Source organism: Topomyia yanbarensis, chromosome 3 (genome assembly GCF_030247195.1).
Source record: "Topomyia yanbarensis strain Yona2022 chromosome 3, ASM3024719v1, whole genome shotgun sequence".
Classification (NCBI taxonomy): Eukaryota; Metazoa; Arthropoda; class Insecta; order Diptera; family Culicidae; genus Topomyia; species Topomyia yanbarensis.
Window position 1 is genome coordinate 197,755,982 of NC_080672.1, and position 15,658 is coordinate 197,771,639.

The following is a 15,658-nucleotide window of genomic DNA, read 5'->3' on the forward strand; positions in this document are numbered from 1 at the left end:
AGGTATGGAATTAAATTGTTGAAAAATTCCGTATGTCAGTAATTCACACGTAAATATAATACAGAGTTATGTTTCTCATAATGTTATCTTTTTATAAACTGCAATCTTAAATGAGACGAAATAGCCAAAGGTATTTAAGGATTGTTGGAAATTGATTGATTTGAATTTTAGAATAAAGGTATATTTTTTTTCTATTTAGTCACAAACACTATCCAGCACTACAAAAAAAACTTCATACTTATTCCACATCTAGTTTGGAATCTCAAACGATGAAAAATAATTATCATATTGCATATTACATTGGTTAATAATTGAAATGTTACTATATAATCGACTAAATCCGAAATAAAATGATTTTGACAATTTTCGACAATACTTTCAATTTTCAGCGCACATGTATTGAAAAAAATGTCAATAAAAATCATCCCTTTATTGAAATGTTTTTAAAGAAAAACTAGGTAAAACCAAAATGAGGTCAGTTGAATTTCTGTTTTTTTTGTGTACTGGTTCAGGTAGTTGCGTCCAGGATAAAACAAGCTTTCCAAGCTGAGACAACTACCTACGTGCTTAACCGTTATGCCCAGCGTGTATGAACATAATTGCTGTCGCTACCTTGATGTATTTCAGTAAGGTGTGCATCTTAGCTACTTGCTGTCATTTCGTATGATGTGCGTCTTGAATCAAAATCAATAATAATTTTCAATAACTATTATTTGAGAATCTCTCAAAATTAAGAGAAAATTTAGTTACGTTATTCATTTTTCTGTTGAAATCAACTAATTAGGAAAACAAAAATTTGTTTTGTTATTTTCTTCATCGAATGGCTTTCAGTGCAGTAGTTTCGACCCGAGGAAGCGATCTACCCCGAAGACTAAAAAGCGGCGAATAACCGGTAACCAGTATACCTGTAACCTGTCCCGCAATCAGATTGCTGCCCGCCAGGTTGTCCCAAAGGAACTGCCAATGTTTAATGGGAATCCTGAGCATTGGCCGATGTTTTTTGCTACCTACGAGAGCACGACGCGAATGTGCGGACTAACTGACGACGAAAACATGCTTCGTTTAAGAAACTGTCTGCGTGGAGATGCGCTTGCCGCGGTACAAAATTTCGTGCTTCACTCGTCGACTGTCGACAAGGCGATGAAGGCCCTGAAGCTGCGCTTTGGACATCCACGATATATCATTCGAGTGCTGAAAAATAAGATCATGTCACTACCACCGCTGAGAGTTGACTCCATTAATAAAATGATCGACTTTGCCTTTTCTGTTCAAAACCTTGCAGTAACGATCAGCGCATGTGGTACAAAGGAATACACACAGGATATGTCGATGGTGGATGGCCTGGTGGAAAAACTCCCTGCGCCGATGAAGTTGGATTGGGCCAGGCATAGCAAACGTCTTCGAAAGGTAAACATATTAAGTTTTAGTGATTGGATTTTCGATATGGCGGAAGATGCTAGCATCGTAGCTGATCCGCCTACAATGCAGGAACACTTCGCGAGTAAGGAGACACGAAGAGGTACAAAGGATTTTGTAAACACTCACGGTGAATCACAAACGAGCAGAATGAACCCGCCTGGTTTAGCGAAAAGCGACCATCGTGCAGTTACGTCAGCTGTGACGCAGAATCTCAAATCAATGCCGTGTGCCGCATGTAAAGGCACTTGCGCATTCCTTACAAAATGTAAGCGTTTCTTGGATCTCTCGTATGATGCGAGGTAGGCTGTAATCTGTGCAGCAAGGGCATGCCGTAAATGTTTGAGAAGACACAAAGGAGGATGCGTGTCCAAAGATTGTGGTGTGAATCAGTGTACCTTTAAACACCACCCATTGCTACACAAGGAACTGCAAGTGAATTCGTCAATAGCGCTTGATTCACGACGTGATTAGCAATCCTGCAATACTCACCGAGGTGGATCAAGTTCAGTCCTGTTTCGCTACATTCCGGTAGTAGTTTACAGAAATGGTATCTCGGTTCACTGTTATGCCTTTTTAGACGATGGATCGTCGCTAGCCCTTGTAAATCGTCAGAACGTCACTCTTCATCATACTAGCAGTACTGAACAAGAGAAAGTTGCGCTGATTGAAGATGTTTTGCTGTGAATGTGCCTTGCTTATCACGCCCGGAGAGGTAATGATTTCTTGTGATGGATTTTGTGAGGATAATTATCATGCAGAATGTGCTGTGCTGACTACTGCAGAAGTCACCTGCTGCAGCAGGTACAAGAATATCTGGTGGATGTGTACCCCGTGTACGACGATCACGGACGGCGTTCGCAAGATGCAGGCTTTTCGAGATAAACGCTAGGCGATCACCGATGCTACTTCATTTACCCCTGCTCTTGCAGCTACTGTTGCTGTCAATGTGAATACTGAGACAGATAAATACAGTGCGGATTTAATCGAAGATGTGTCGAACATGAAACAAGAAATCGCCGCAATTCGTGAATCGATCTCCGAAATGGCTGGTTCGCGATTTTCATTCACGGAAATAAGTTCACCTCTAGCTCAATCCATCCCGCAAATTTCGTCCACTCGATTGAAACAAGGGTGTAGGGTTGCTGGTTCTTCGGAGGCAAGTAATGCTACTAATCTTTGCTGGCTCTTCTTTACTCGTGTCAAGAACACAGTGAGTGAAAAAGATATTGCTACTCTGGTCGCTGAATCACTTGGAACTAATGCTGCAATTGTGAAAAAAAACTCGTACCTGAATGGAAGGACGAAGCATTAATGCCGTTCATTTCATTCAAAGTAGGAATTGACGCGAAGCTAAGAAAAACAGCCCTATCTCCATCAACATGGCCGTTAGGACTCTGTTTCCGACAATTTCACGAGAAATTTGACATTTGGGAGCCCCCGCAGCGCTAAATTTAGAATAACATTTAGTTTGAAATGTTGTATTGTTACCTTTGCATGTTGTTCGACTACTCGTTTTGTTATATACTGTTATTGTATGTGTTAAATTAACTTAAGTAACAGTCTGTATGGCAGAATTCGCCAAAGACGAAGTAATAATAACAATCAAGACCTTGCAGATGAACTCAATATTTCTGGGGAGCCCCGTCCGCTATGTCTAAAATGGACCGGGGGCACACACCGCTTCGAAAAGAATTCAAGCAGTGTAAACTTCGACATCTCCGGTGAAAAAGGAAGGCGGTTTTCGCTGAATGACGTCCGGACAGTGAAGGACCTTCAGCTACCGTCACAATTGCTCGATGTTGAGCAGCTTCAAACTGATAATCGGTATCTTCAGAATATTCCTTTAGAGTCGTACCAAAACGTTAGACCACGACTACTAATTGGTGTAAAACACGCGAATGCTACCCTTGTTAGAAACAGTCGTGAAGGAGAATATGGTCAACCAATAGCTGTAAAAACTAATCTTGGTTGGACAGTTTACGGTGGAGCTACAGCAGAACAGACAATGAATATGCTACATTACACGTGTCACGTTTGCCAGTGTGACCACGAAATTGATGGTACCCTACAACAGTCTATGAAGAAATACTTCAATATCGATAGTTTAGGCATTATGGGATCTGGAAAGGAAATCCGTTCCCTTGACGATGAATGAGCTCTGAAACTACTACGAGAACTTACACTCTTCGACCGAAAAAGGTACGAAACCGGATTACTCTGGAAACGAGACGATATCACACTCCCAGATAATAAACAAATGGCTCTAAAACGCTTCTACAGTTTGGAAAGTCGCATGAAGAAAGACCCCGACATGGCACGCATTCTGAAGGATAAGATGGCAGAATATCTGTCAAAGGGCTATGTACGGAAACTCACAAAGGATGAATTGATGAAAAGTCATGAACGTTCCTGGTACTTGCCAGTGTTCCCAGTCACTAACCCCAATAAGCCTGGCAAAATAAGATTAGTGTGGGACGCCGCTGCCTCGTCGAATGGAATCTCACTGAATTCTGCCTTATTGGCAGGGCCAGATCTGCTTACTCCATTAACATCGGTCCTGTACAAATTTCGAGAGTTCCGGTTTGCAGTAGCTGGTGACATATGCGAAATGTTTCACCAAGTACGCATTCGCAGTGAAGACCTGCATAGCCAGAGGTTCTTGTGGATAGACCACGTTGGCCAAAAGGAACCTAGCGTCTACGTGATGGAAGTCATGACCTTCAGCGCATGTTGTTCCCCGGCAAGCGCACAATTCACGAAGAACCTTAATGCGAAACGTTTCAGTGGACAGTTTCCAATAGCTACTACTGTAATAATAAAAACGTTTTTAATCCACCTAACAGTGTGATGAGACATATCTTATAACTCTTATTACTCTCTTCGGATATTATATCGTTTGAGAACATTTAGAACTTGAAGCTTCGCGATGTTTTTGATAACACATACTACATGGGATAGTGGCAGGACTCAGAGAATCACTCAAATCAGCATAGGACAACATCAGTGCTAGAAATCTCAAACCAAATCAATGGGAAAGCGAAAAAATGGCCAATAAAATAGACATACCAACGAATTATTGTTAATGCTGTGTTAATAAAATATCTAAATTGTGGTGGGAAAACTGCATTTTCCTAAAGGGGTTATATATTGTACTGAGCCAAAAAATCGAAATTTTTTTTGAATCGATTTAAAGTTTATACTTTACTCAAATTTCCAACGCGACTGAGAACTAAGAAATCAACGCTTTTTCTTGAAAAGGGCGATACTAGCAGTGATACCATTCAAAGAAAATCAACAGTGAAAATTTCCAGACTTGGTTTTATTTCCTATTTAGGAGCTATTGTGTTTTTTTACATCCTAGATTGCACGATTCAGTGATCGAAACCCAAAACTTCATAAAGTATTTGAAATTATTAAATTAAAATTTGTTTTTGCTATTGAAATTGACAAAATGATAGCATCGCCCCTTTGGCGATTGTTTACTTTTTCGGTCCCACCTATCAGCATTGAAGTATCGCCCTTACGTTTTTTTACAATAACTATCGTTCTACACCACCGATTGCGTCCGTGTTTTTTCAATAGAGATCATTGTTACTATTTACAGCTGGTATCAGCTTGATAATCCTAAAAAAAATACGAAAATAACAGTTTCGCCTCTAAACTGCTAGCAAAAAAAGTATCGCCCTGATTGTTTGCATGGAGCGTGGAAGGCGAAACTTTAAATAAACATACAAAAATACAGTTTCGCCCGTTGTATTTTTATCTGTAGTTTAAGAAAGCAATATCGTAGAATCCAAATTTTTAGGTTAATTTGTTGCGTTTCAAAGCCCTCATTCGCATGTATGAAAAAAGCCCTATGTTTACATTTGTAAGTATCGCCCTTTTCACAAAAAATCGTTGAAATGAAATCGCAGCTCCTGATATCACGCTATCTCTGAAGTGTATGCGTGATATCACGCTATCTTTGAAGTTTCAAATTTTTCTTCGACATCGACTTTTTCTAAAGGTGACTTCGCAGTAGAATCCTTGATTTGAATTATTATCGCTAATCCTAATGCCAAAGAACAAATAAAAACCTCTCGAAAACGAACCGTTTGGGAAAATCACCATCATTTCTGGAATTTTCATTTTCACGAAACTTTTCGATAACCTTCCGTCACTTGCATTAATGCACTGGGTGCACAGTGCTCTGAAAATCTAGCGAAATCGTCTTAGGGCACCAGCGGGTCTAATTCAGAGCTATCTGCGCGGCGAGTTAAATCTGCAAAGAATACTAAAAACTAATTTCTGTTCCATAATTTTCAGTTCAGCAATTCGAGAAATCGTGCTCACTGCAAGCCATGAAAAATAGACTACGTTGTGAAGTGATGGTCACTATTTATTAAAAAATCACGGTTAAAAAAAATTAAACTATTAAAAATTTTCAAATAGTTTATAATTTTCACAAACTTATTAGGAAAAATTGTTTAATAAACTTTCGTAATGTTGTGTAGGAAAAAAGCTGAAAATTTCAGTATTTTCTCTATCTGCAACATATAAACCCTTAAGTATACCAATTAATTGGTATACGAATTGGAATAGTTTCGCCAAATTTTAGAAGAAGTCTATAAAATAACCACTCGAAAACTACCTAAAAATTGTTGTAATCTTCAAAAATGAAATGTACCTATTAATGTGAAACACAGTGAATAATACATACAATAAAGACCCATTTTTATCAGTCTCATGGCGTATTTTAGGCTGACAAAATGGGGACATTTACTAAATCGGGCAATTTTTTTCTTTATAATAAACTGAAGCTGTTAAAATATTCTTCCCGTCCCTTGATGTAGTCTGATAACTATTTCTGATTATGATGAACTTTTTATTTTTGCATATTTACATCTTCATGATAAGGAAAACATGCTCAAGAAAGGATTTACTCGAATTCAGTCTTGTTCGTCTGCTAGAGCCCATCAAATATATGTTCATATTTGGCTGATAAAATGTGGGTTTCAATGTATTATAATAGATATTCAGCATTCGAAAAAGTTTCTTGTGAACGAATGTAGAACGACTTTGTTTCTACTTACTTGAAATCAGCGGCGTAGCCAGAAATTCGGTTTGGTGGGGGTTTGGTGAAAATCGATCATACTGTCCAAACGGAATAATTCCGAAATCGCAATTTTTGAAATTTTAAAATTATGCAGAATTAATTTTTCAGAAAATAGTAACAGAGTTCGTGTCGTTAGCGAATTTGTTGAGACTTTATTATAGTCATGAATATTAACCTGAGAAAATTCACCATAAATACTTCTTGGACGATATACCGTCAAAATTATTTAATCAAATGATGCGCTGTTTAACGTTTGTAAACCTCCGAAATTGGCGGTTTCAAAATGATGTTATCTTGACCTTAAATTGCTGTTTTTAAACATTTGACCTATACATACAATTGGTTATACAACAAAAATCAAATGCTCATCAAAATCGATCAGAACCTGCTAGAATCGAATGGAAATCGTCATTTTTCATATATTTCTCTCTACATTTGGAAAGTGTTATCCTCGTTATTAATCATATTACGTTTCCGTCTCAACTCGACGCCTTCCCAAAATAAAAACCTGTTTTAATCCACCTAGTGGTGCAATTGTGCTTTTCTCATTTGTCCAGAATATGATTCCATGGCAGGTTATGCCTGCAAAGCGAGGAATCACACACAACGGCAGCTGATCACCCCAACACATTTGATCTATTTAATTTCCCCGCTAGATACCAAGGCCCGGGTTTTTATAATCGACTGATGTCTAATTTTTAGTTCATTACCCATCGTACTTTGGTGGGTGACAGAGCTAATGAAGACTGTCGATTTCTGGTCCCTTGCCCAGTGAACAGAGGTATGACGGGAGCGAACCCGCCCGTTCGAATTAAACTAATAATTCATTTTTTTTGGACTTTTGGGGTGATCAGCTGCCGTTGTGTGTGATTCCTCGCTTTGCAGGCAGGGTACGATCACCGTCGCCAGTGGGATAATCATATGTTCTTTCTGGGATGTCACCATACCCAGGGATAGCATAAGGGTTAGTGCATTGGGCCGGAGTCTCAAAGGTTGCGAGTTCGAGTCTCGCCTCTGGGTGGGGAATTTTTTTCACATGATTGCTTAGCTTCACTCACCATTTCCGATCGTTTTCCCCCGTTGGATACCACCAGTCCTAAATAAGGTATTGGCACTTAAGCCAAAAGACCAAAAAAATTGAATTATTAGTTTAATTCGAACGGGCGGGTTCGCTCCCGTCATACCTCTGTTCACTGGACAAGGGACCAGAAATCGACAGTCTTCATTAGCTCTGTCACCCACCAAAGTACGATGGGTAATGAACTAAAAATTAGACATCAGACGATTATAAAAACCCGGGCCTTGGTATCTAGCGGGGAAATTAAATAGATCAAATGTGTTGGGGTGATCAGCTGCCGTTGTGTGTGATTCCTCGCTTTGCAGGCAGAGTACGATCACCGTCGCCAGTGGGATAATCATATGTTCTTTCTGGGATGTCACCATACCCAGGGATAGCATAAGGGTTAGTGCATTGGGCCGGAGTCTCAAAGGTTGCGAGTTCGAGTCTCGCCTCTGGGTGGGGAATTTTTTTTTTTACATGATTGCTTAGCTTCACTCACCATTTCCGATCGTTTTCCCCCGTTGGATACCACCAGTCCATTAAATCAATTTTAACTTCGCTTCCTATTAAATAAAGACCCTTATTACAGTACATTTCTACAAAAACGAGCTCAATTTGAAAATAAATCTGAGGATTATGATTGATTACAGAACTCTGCAATTTTCTATTGGAATGTTTTCAGGCAGGAATTTGATATTGATGCTATTAGACAACTGTGAAATCAAGACCAATAGATCAGTTACATATCAGGACCCCATTTCAACAATTTATCAAAAGTCGTAATGATATTTACAACAACAGGTTATCAATCTACGGATCAGATAATTGTTATTGTAATATTCAATTAAATCAGTCTACATCAATAAATTTTCAACTTCAATCCAATATTTTTTTTGGGTGTTATGGGGGGGGGGGTTTATGGTGTTAAACCCCAAAACCTTCTCTTGGCTACGCCGTTGCTTGGAGTTATTTATTTCGCTTTTCATTTTCCGATATGTTTCAGATCGATCCGATGGTTATAAGTTAGAAAAATTGCAGTCAGAAGGTTCGCACAAATGAACATTTTTGTACTGATAAGTTATCAAGTTCCTTCCAGACAACTTGGAAGTGTTCGGTGATTATTTCTAGCGGTTCTAGATAGTAAAATGAAATACAAAATTCGTTTTATCGAAATAATGTTTAGCTTATTTCAATGGATTATTACTCCTAAATGGATTATTACTATATTGAACAATAAATAGGCGACAAAGAGTAATCCACAAACAACAAGCCATAACTTTTATAGTATTCAAAATAGATATTTAAAGTCTTTACTAAAGTTATTCGCAAAAGTAAGAGCAAATTTTCTGAAGACATCATTTCGATATAATCACTTCCAAGAAAATTTGTGAAAATATCTCACTCATAGGGGGATTAATCAGCAAAAGCACAATACCAAAAGAAAGGGCATATTACCTCCATTAAATTCTCCGAAGATACTATTGACCTAAAATAAGCCGTTCTGGCGTTAATAATAGATTACATGTTTTTGGTCATATTTCTGGCAATGGGAAATGATAAAAATCTTTCGTCCGCATTTAACGTTAAATATCTCTTTTGATATTAGTCCGATTTAAACAATCTATAGCTTGTTCGAAAGGTATTCGTTAAAGCTGTCTAAAAACATATAAATTGTTAACCAATATTGTCAATTTCGGCAGATAATTTAAAAAAAAACAGCAAAAAACGCCATTTTTGCGCATTCAAACATTCATATCTTGGAAACTAAACATCAGAATCAACAACAAATTAATAGTGTTCATACTGTTTTTTAGTTCTTTCATTTAAAATTGGTTTGGATAAGATCGGTCCAGCCATTGCTGAGAAACGCGAATGAGAATTTGTCCGTTACATACACACACACACACACAGACACACACACAGACATTGTCCCAAATCGTCGAGCTGAGTCGATTGGTATATAAGACTCGGCCCTTCGGGCCTCGGAAAAAATCTTGAAAGTTTGAGCGAATACTATACATTTCTTTTATAAGAAATGTAAAAACACGTACGTAGATGACATGTTATGCAGCTTAGAAACTGAAAAGGAAGCGATAGATCTGGTGAAATCGGTTTGCTTCGTTCAAGAACAAGGTGGATTCGAAATCCGCAATTGGATGACCAACTCTCCAGCAGTTCTCTCAGCCATTTGCGGCACCGGAAAAGAGGAAAAAAGTCTTGACTTTTCGTCGAATTTAGCCACAGAAAAGGTGCTTAGGATGTGGTGGAACACCAATAGCGACTGTTTCACCTTCAAGTTGAATCGGATCAGACTAGGGCAGGACCTGCTGGAAGGGAAACGTTGCCCTACTAAACGGGAGGTTCTACGTACTCTAATGTGTATCTACGATCCACTGGGACTCATCGCACACTATCTCATGTTCCTGAAGGGGCTGCTACAGGAGATCTGGCGAACGGCCGTAGGTTGGGACGAGCAGATTAACCAACAATGCTTTGAAAAATGGCAAATGTGGATAAAGCTACTCCCTCAAATCGAAGACTTGAGTATATCTAGATGTTGCAGACAAACTACCTCAGCCGATACTGGAACAGAAATCCAACTTCACACCTTCGTCGATGCTGGAGAAAATGGTATGGCAGCAGTAGTGTATCTCCGTTATGTCGACGGAACAACGGTCGAATGTACGCTGGTTGCTGCCAAAACGCGGGTGGCACCGCTCAAGTACTTATCGATCCCTAGACTGTAGCTTCAAGCAGCTCTCATCGGAGCAAGACTCGCAGATTCTGTCGTCCGTGGTTTGTCCATCAAAATAAACCGACGTGTCTTCTGGTCAGACTCACGAAACGTGTTATCCTGGCTTCGCTCTGAACACCGTAGGTACAGCCCATTCGTGGGAGCACGAGCCAGTGAGATACTAGAGTTGACAGACGCTTCCGAGTGGAGATGGGTTCCAACGAAGTGGAACATCGCCGACGAAGGCACTAAATGGCAACACCAGCCCACCTTAACTAACGACAGCAGGTGGTACAAGGGACTCGGGTTCTTATGGACATCTGAAACCGATTGGCCAGAAAAGCCTTTCAAATTGGAGAGTACAACTGAAGAGCTCCGTGCCACTGTCCATGTACACTTTGAAAGTTCCAACGCAGTACTACCAGCGAACAACTACTCAAATTGGAGACATTTGTTTCGCGTGACTGCGTATGTTCTTCGTTTTGCTGACATACGCGGCACGCGAACGGTCGGAGTTCTCACTAGCAAAGAACTTCGCCGAGCTGAACAATTTCACTATCGCACAGCACAGCACGACAGCTACCGTGATGATCTTGCGATCCTGACAGCTAAAGACCAAAAAAACGCTATTTCGAAACGAAGCCCACTTTATAAGTTGAATCCTTTCGTCGATGCGGATGGAATCCTGAGAATGCGTGGTAGAACAATAAATTGCCAATGGAATGGAAGTGAAATGTCCCATAATTCTTCCACGAGATCATGCGGTCACCAAGCTGGTCGTCGAGAGTTACCACCAGAAGTTTCACCATCGAAACAACGAGACTGTCATTAACGAGATAAGACAAAGGTTCAGTATTTATCACTTGCGCAGAGTATATTCTAAGGTCAGAACTGATTGCCAACGGTGCAAAATACGGACGGCTCTACCACGTCCACCAGCTATGGCGGACCTTCCCAGATGCAGGCTAGCCGCATTCACTCGCCCGTTCACCCACACTGGTGTGGACTATTTCGGACCAATGGAAGTGGCTGTGGGACGACGGCTAGAGAAGAGATGGGGAGTTCTCTTGACATGCCTTACTTACATTCACATAGAAGTAGCAAGCTCTTTGAATACTGCCTCGTGTATAATGGCTTTACGCAACTTTACGTCACGTCGGGGTACTCCAGCTGTCTTCTACAGTGACAGAGGAACCAATTTTATCGGCGCGGAACGTGAGTTAAAGGTAGCTCTCCGGGAGGTTGATCAAGATGCGATGATGCAGGAGATGGTATCCTCAAGTACATCCTGGTGCTTCAATCCTCCCGCTTCTCCTCATATGGGGGGAAGCTGGGAACCATTGATTCAAACCGTCAAACGGACCCTGTCGGAATTTAATTTGTCTCGACGACCGGCAGACGAGGAGTTGAGGAACACGCTAATTGAGGTCGAGGGCATCATCAATGCACGGCCCCTAACCCACGTGCCGATAGAAGATGAAGCAGCCCCCGCGCTGACCCCGAATTACTGGCTATTAGGTACTTCCAATGGTTCCAAGCCGCTAACATTGTTAAACGATAATTCGGTAGAATTGAGGCGCGGTTGGCACGTGTCGCAGATGTTGGCCAACAGATTCAGGACTATCTTCCAGAAATCACTGGCCGTTCCAAATGGCATCAAAGAGTCAAACCGATAAGGGAAGGCGACATCGTGTTGATTGCAGATCCAGATCTTCCGAGGAACTGCTGGTCAAAAGGGCGCGTGATTGGAACCGTCAACCGGGACGGTCAGGTACGCAGAGTGACGATCCAGACGAATAGAGGTGTTTACGAGAGACCGGCAGTCAAAGTAGCGGTGCTCAATGTAAAGTCCAAGGAAGAGTTAGCTAACCTAGAGACGGAGTTGCCGAACTGGGGGGGAGTGTCATCGAGCCCCTCGTCACTGATAAGTGATAATGTTGCCAGCTCAGCCGGAAAGTCTACCCGTTAGGTCAATAACGACGATAAACGGACATACACAGCGAAGACAAGTAAAATCAGAACAATAGAGTAGTGAGGTAAACCCTTTAGTTTGGAATCACGCTTTTCTGCTCCATGAAGATCATTAAAATTTATATTGGATTTATTAACTAAATTAATATTATTATTGTGCTTAAATCTAAGGTTTGTAATTATTACATGCAATTTGGTCGGTGTTAAGTCAGACCGGACCAAGTCGCAAAACATCAAAAAATGAGTTAATGATAGCACTGGATAAAGAACTTCTTCCTCTACATTCCACTTTCATCATATTTGAAATATGAAATAATAAACAAGAATTATGGTAAAAAAAATTTTCCAATTATAATGTAAAGGATGCTGCGATTCAAAGCTTAAACGCGTTTTGCTCGAAATCAATGCACTTTCACTTAGTCCGGTCTGACCTAACACCGACCATTTTTACTTAATATTGACTAAAATTTATTTAAAGGTAAACTTACAACTATAGTTAACCTAAAACTACGAGGAGAGAGTGAACTATTGCTAACTTAAAATTAAAGGTGAAATTCATATTTATATTGCACATTGATATCAACGCTAATTTACCAATTGCTCATTTAGAGACCGAAAGTGGTTAGATCTACGCTATAGTGGTCAAAAACTTGCCTGTACACGTAACGACAAAGGGCACTAAACGTAAGCAATCACAATTCTAACCTAAAATGTAAATGAATTTATAATTATGTTTATTATCAGGAAATTAAAGTTTGGCGTGAAACGAGTGAATCCTCCCTTTAATGCTTCGAACGAACAAATAAGGCCGCCTATTACAATTTCGGAAATACCGCTCTTAGACTCTTGTTACCTGGAGTAACAGGTGCAACGATCAATCAGGTTTTCACATTTAAATATCTCGGGGTCTTGTTCGACTCTAAAGGTACCTGGGGATGTCACATTAGGTATATGAAACAGAAATGCCAACAAAGGATCAATTTTCTCCGAACAATAACTGGAACATGGTGGGGTGCCCACCCAGGAGACCTGACCAGGTTATACCAAACAACGATATTGTCGGTGATGGAGTACGGGTGTTTCTGTTTCCGCTCCGCTGCGAACATACACTTCGACAAACTGGAGAGAATTCAGTATCGTTGCTTGCGCATTGCCTTGGGTTGCATGCACTCGACCCATACGATGAGCCTCGAAGTGCTAGCGGGCGTTCTTCCGCTAAAAAATCGGTTTTGGGAACTCTCATCGATTGCTCATCCGATGCGACATTCTAAACCCGTTGGTGATTGAAAACTTCGAGAGGCTCATCGAGCTTAATTCTCAAACCCGATTTATGTTCTTGTACTTCGACTACATGGCACAGAGCATTAATCCTTCTTCATATACTCCCAACCGTTTTCGTTTCCTAGATACTTCTGATTCTACTGTATTCTTCGACACATCCATGAAGGAAGAGATTCGTGGAATCCCGGACTATATACGCCCGCAAGTGATTCCCAATATATTTTATAATAAATTCCGAGAAGTCGACTGTGACAAAATATTCTACACTGACGGATCAAATCTCAATGGGTCCACTGGCTTCGGCATCTTCAACAATACTATCACCGCTTCATTCAAGCTCAATGATCCCGCTTCAGTTTACGTCGCAGAGTTAGCTGCAACTCAGTACACCCTTGGGATCATCGAAACTCTGCCCACAGATCACTACTTCATCATTTCGGACAGCCTCAGCTCCATCGAGGCTCTTCGTTCGATGAAGCCCAAAAAGCAATTCCCATATTTCCTGGGGAAGATACGGGAGTCCTTGTGTACGTTATCTGAAAAATCTTATCAGATTACAATTGTTTTTGTCCCCTCTCATTGCTCTATCCCGGGCAATGAAAAGGCCGACTCATTAGCAAAGGTGGGCGCATTAAATGGTGACATATACGAAAGACCAATCTGCTTCAACGAATTTTTTAGTATTTGTCGTCAGAGGACACTCAACAGTTGGCAAACCTCGTGGAGCAATGGGGAACGTGGACGATGGCTACATTCGATTATCCCAAAGGTATCAACGAAGCCTTGGTTCAGGGGGATGGATGTGGGTCGGGATTTTATTCGCGTAATGTCCCGACTTATGTCCAACCACTACACCTTACATGCGCATTTGCGGCGTATTGGGCTTACGGAGAGTAGTCTGTGCGCTTGTGGCGAGGACTATCACGACATCGAGCACGTTGTCTGGGTATGCGCCGGGTATCTGGGTGCCAGGTCTCAGTTAAAGGATTCCCTTCGGGCCCGAGGTAGACCACCCAATGTCCCAGTCCGAGATATACTGGCAAATCGTGATTTCCCCTATATGTCCCTTATTTATACTTTCATAAAAACGATAAATATCCCAATTTAGCCCCTCTCTTTTATTTCTCGTTTTTAGAAGTTTCCTCCTGCCTTGTGGAACCGATTAGCTCCAGACTGCCACTATGTAACCGCCGTCGCACTTACCACTACGGAAACTGAAGCGAGAGCGACTCGAGGTCCAATGACTTTTGAAGGATTCCCCGCGGGTCCGAAGAATTCAATCCGCCAATCCGACCTACTAGACTGAGGCGCTAATTTGTTTCGCTGATCTCCCGTTTGCCCGAAAGTTGCAAGTTTTGCTCTTCTCTCCCGGTCACCATCTACGCCTTCTCTCGCCTGTCCTTGATACAACTGCTTCTAAACCGATTTTGGAAATAAGCCCCCACTTGACCAAGCATAAGTCTCCGATAAAAATCAAATTTGTATTCTGTATTCGTAATTTTAAGGTAGTTGTAATTTTTACTCTTTGTTAAAACTATTGTCCCCCATCTTGTAAATAGAATTGTATCCCTAGTTTTAAAACATCTGTTAAATTTCTCATAAATAATTGTTCCCTCTTTTGTGTACCAAACTATATTGTTAGTTTTAAGAAAACTGTAAATATTTCCTAAAAAACTATTACTATTGAATTCCTTGTTTTAAAATTTTTCATAAAAAAAATCTTTTGCCCCCTCTCTTGTATATAGAATCTTATTTCTAGTCTTAAGATAGCTGTACAATTTTTCTCTTTTATCTAAAAATATTTCAACATTGTAACCTCCTAGTTTTAAAATATCCAAAATGTAAAAACAAAAGAATTTGGCACCGCCATGCTAACGCATTTGTTCCTATCAAATAAACAAAATGAATAAAAAAAATGATTAGATTGGCTATTGAAAATGTTTAGACTTCGGTGCCGGTGTAAACTTTCATCGGAATTGAACGATTTTAAAGATTTTCGGGCGGATGTTGGTGGAATTTCTCAATTGTCCCTTTGATTGTTAAGTTGTCGTAAGACTTCGACATTAAGTTTCTTAGGCACATATTGTTTTTGCTTTTT

The 15,658-nt window shown here is 40.4% G+C and overlaps 1 protein-coding gene across 10 annotated transcripts in view; it reads right to left on the reverse strand.

Annotated features, from left to right (window-relative positions):
- Positions 1–15,658, reverse strand: part of LOC131687112 (protein unc-79 homolog) — a 1,793,695-nt gene that overhangs the window by 1,632,393 nt on the left and 145,644 nt on the right. The window lies entirely within an intron of this gene.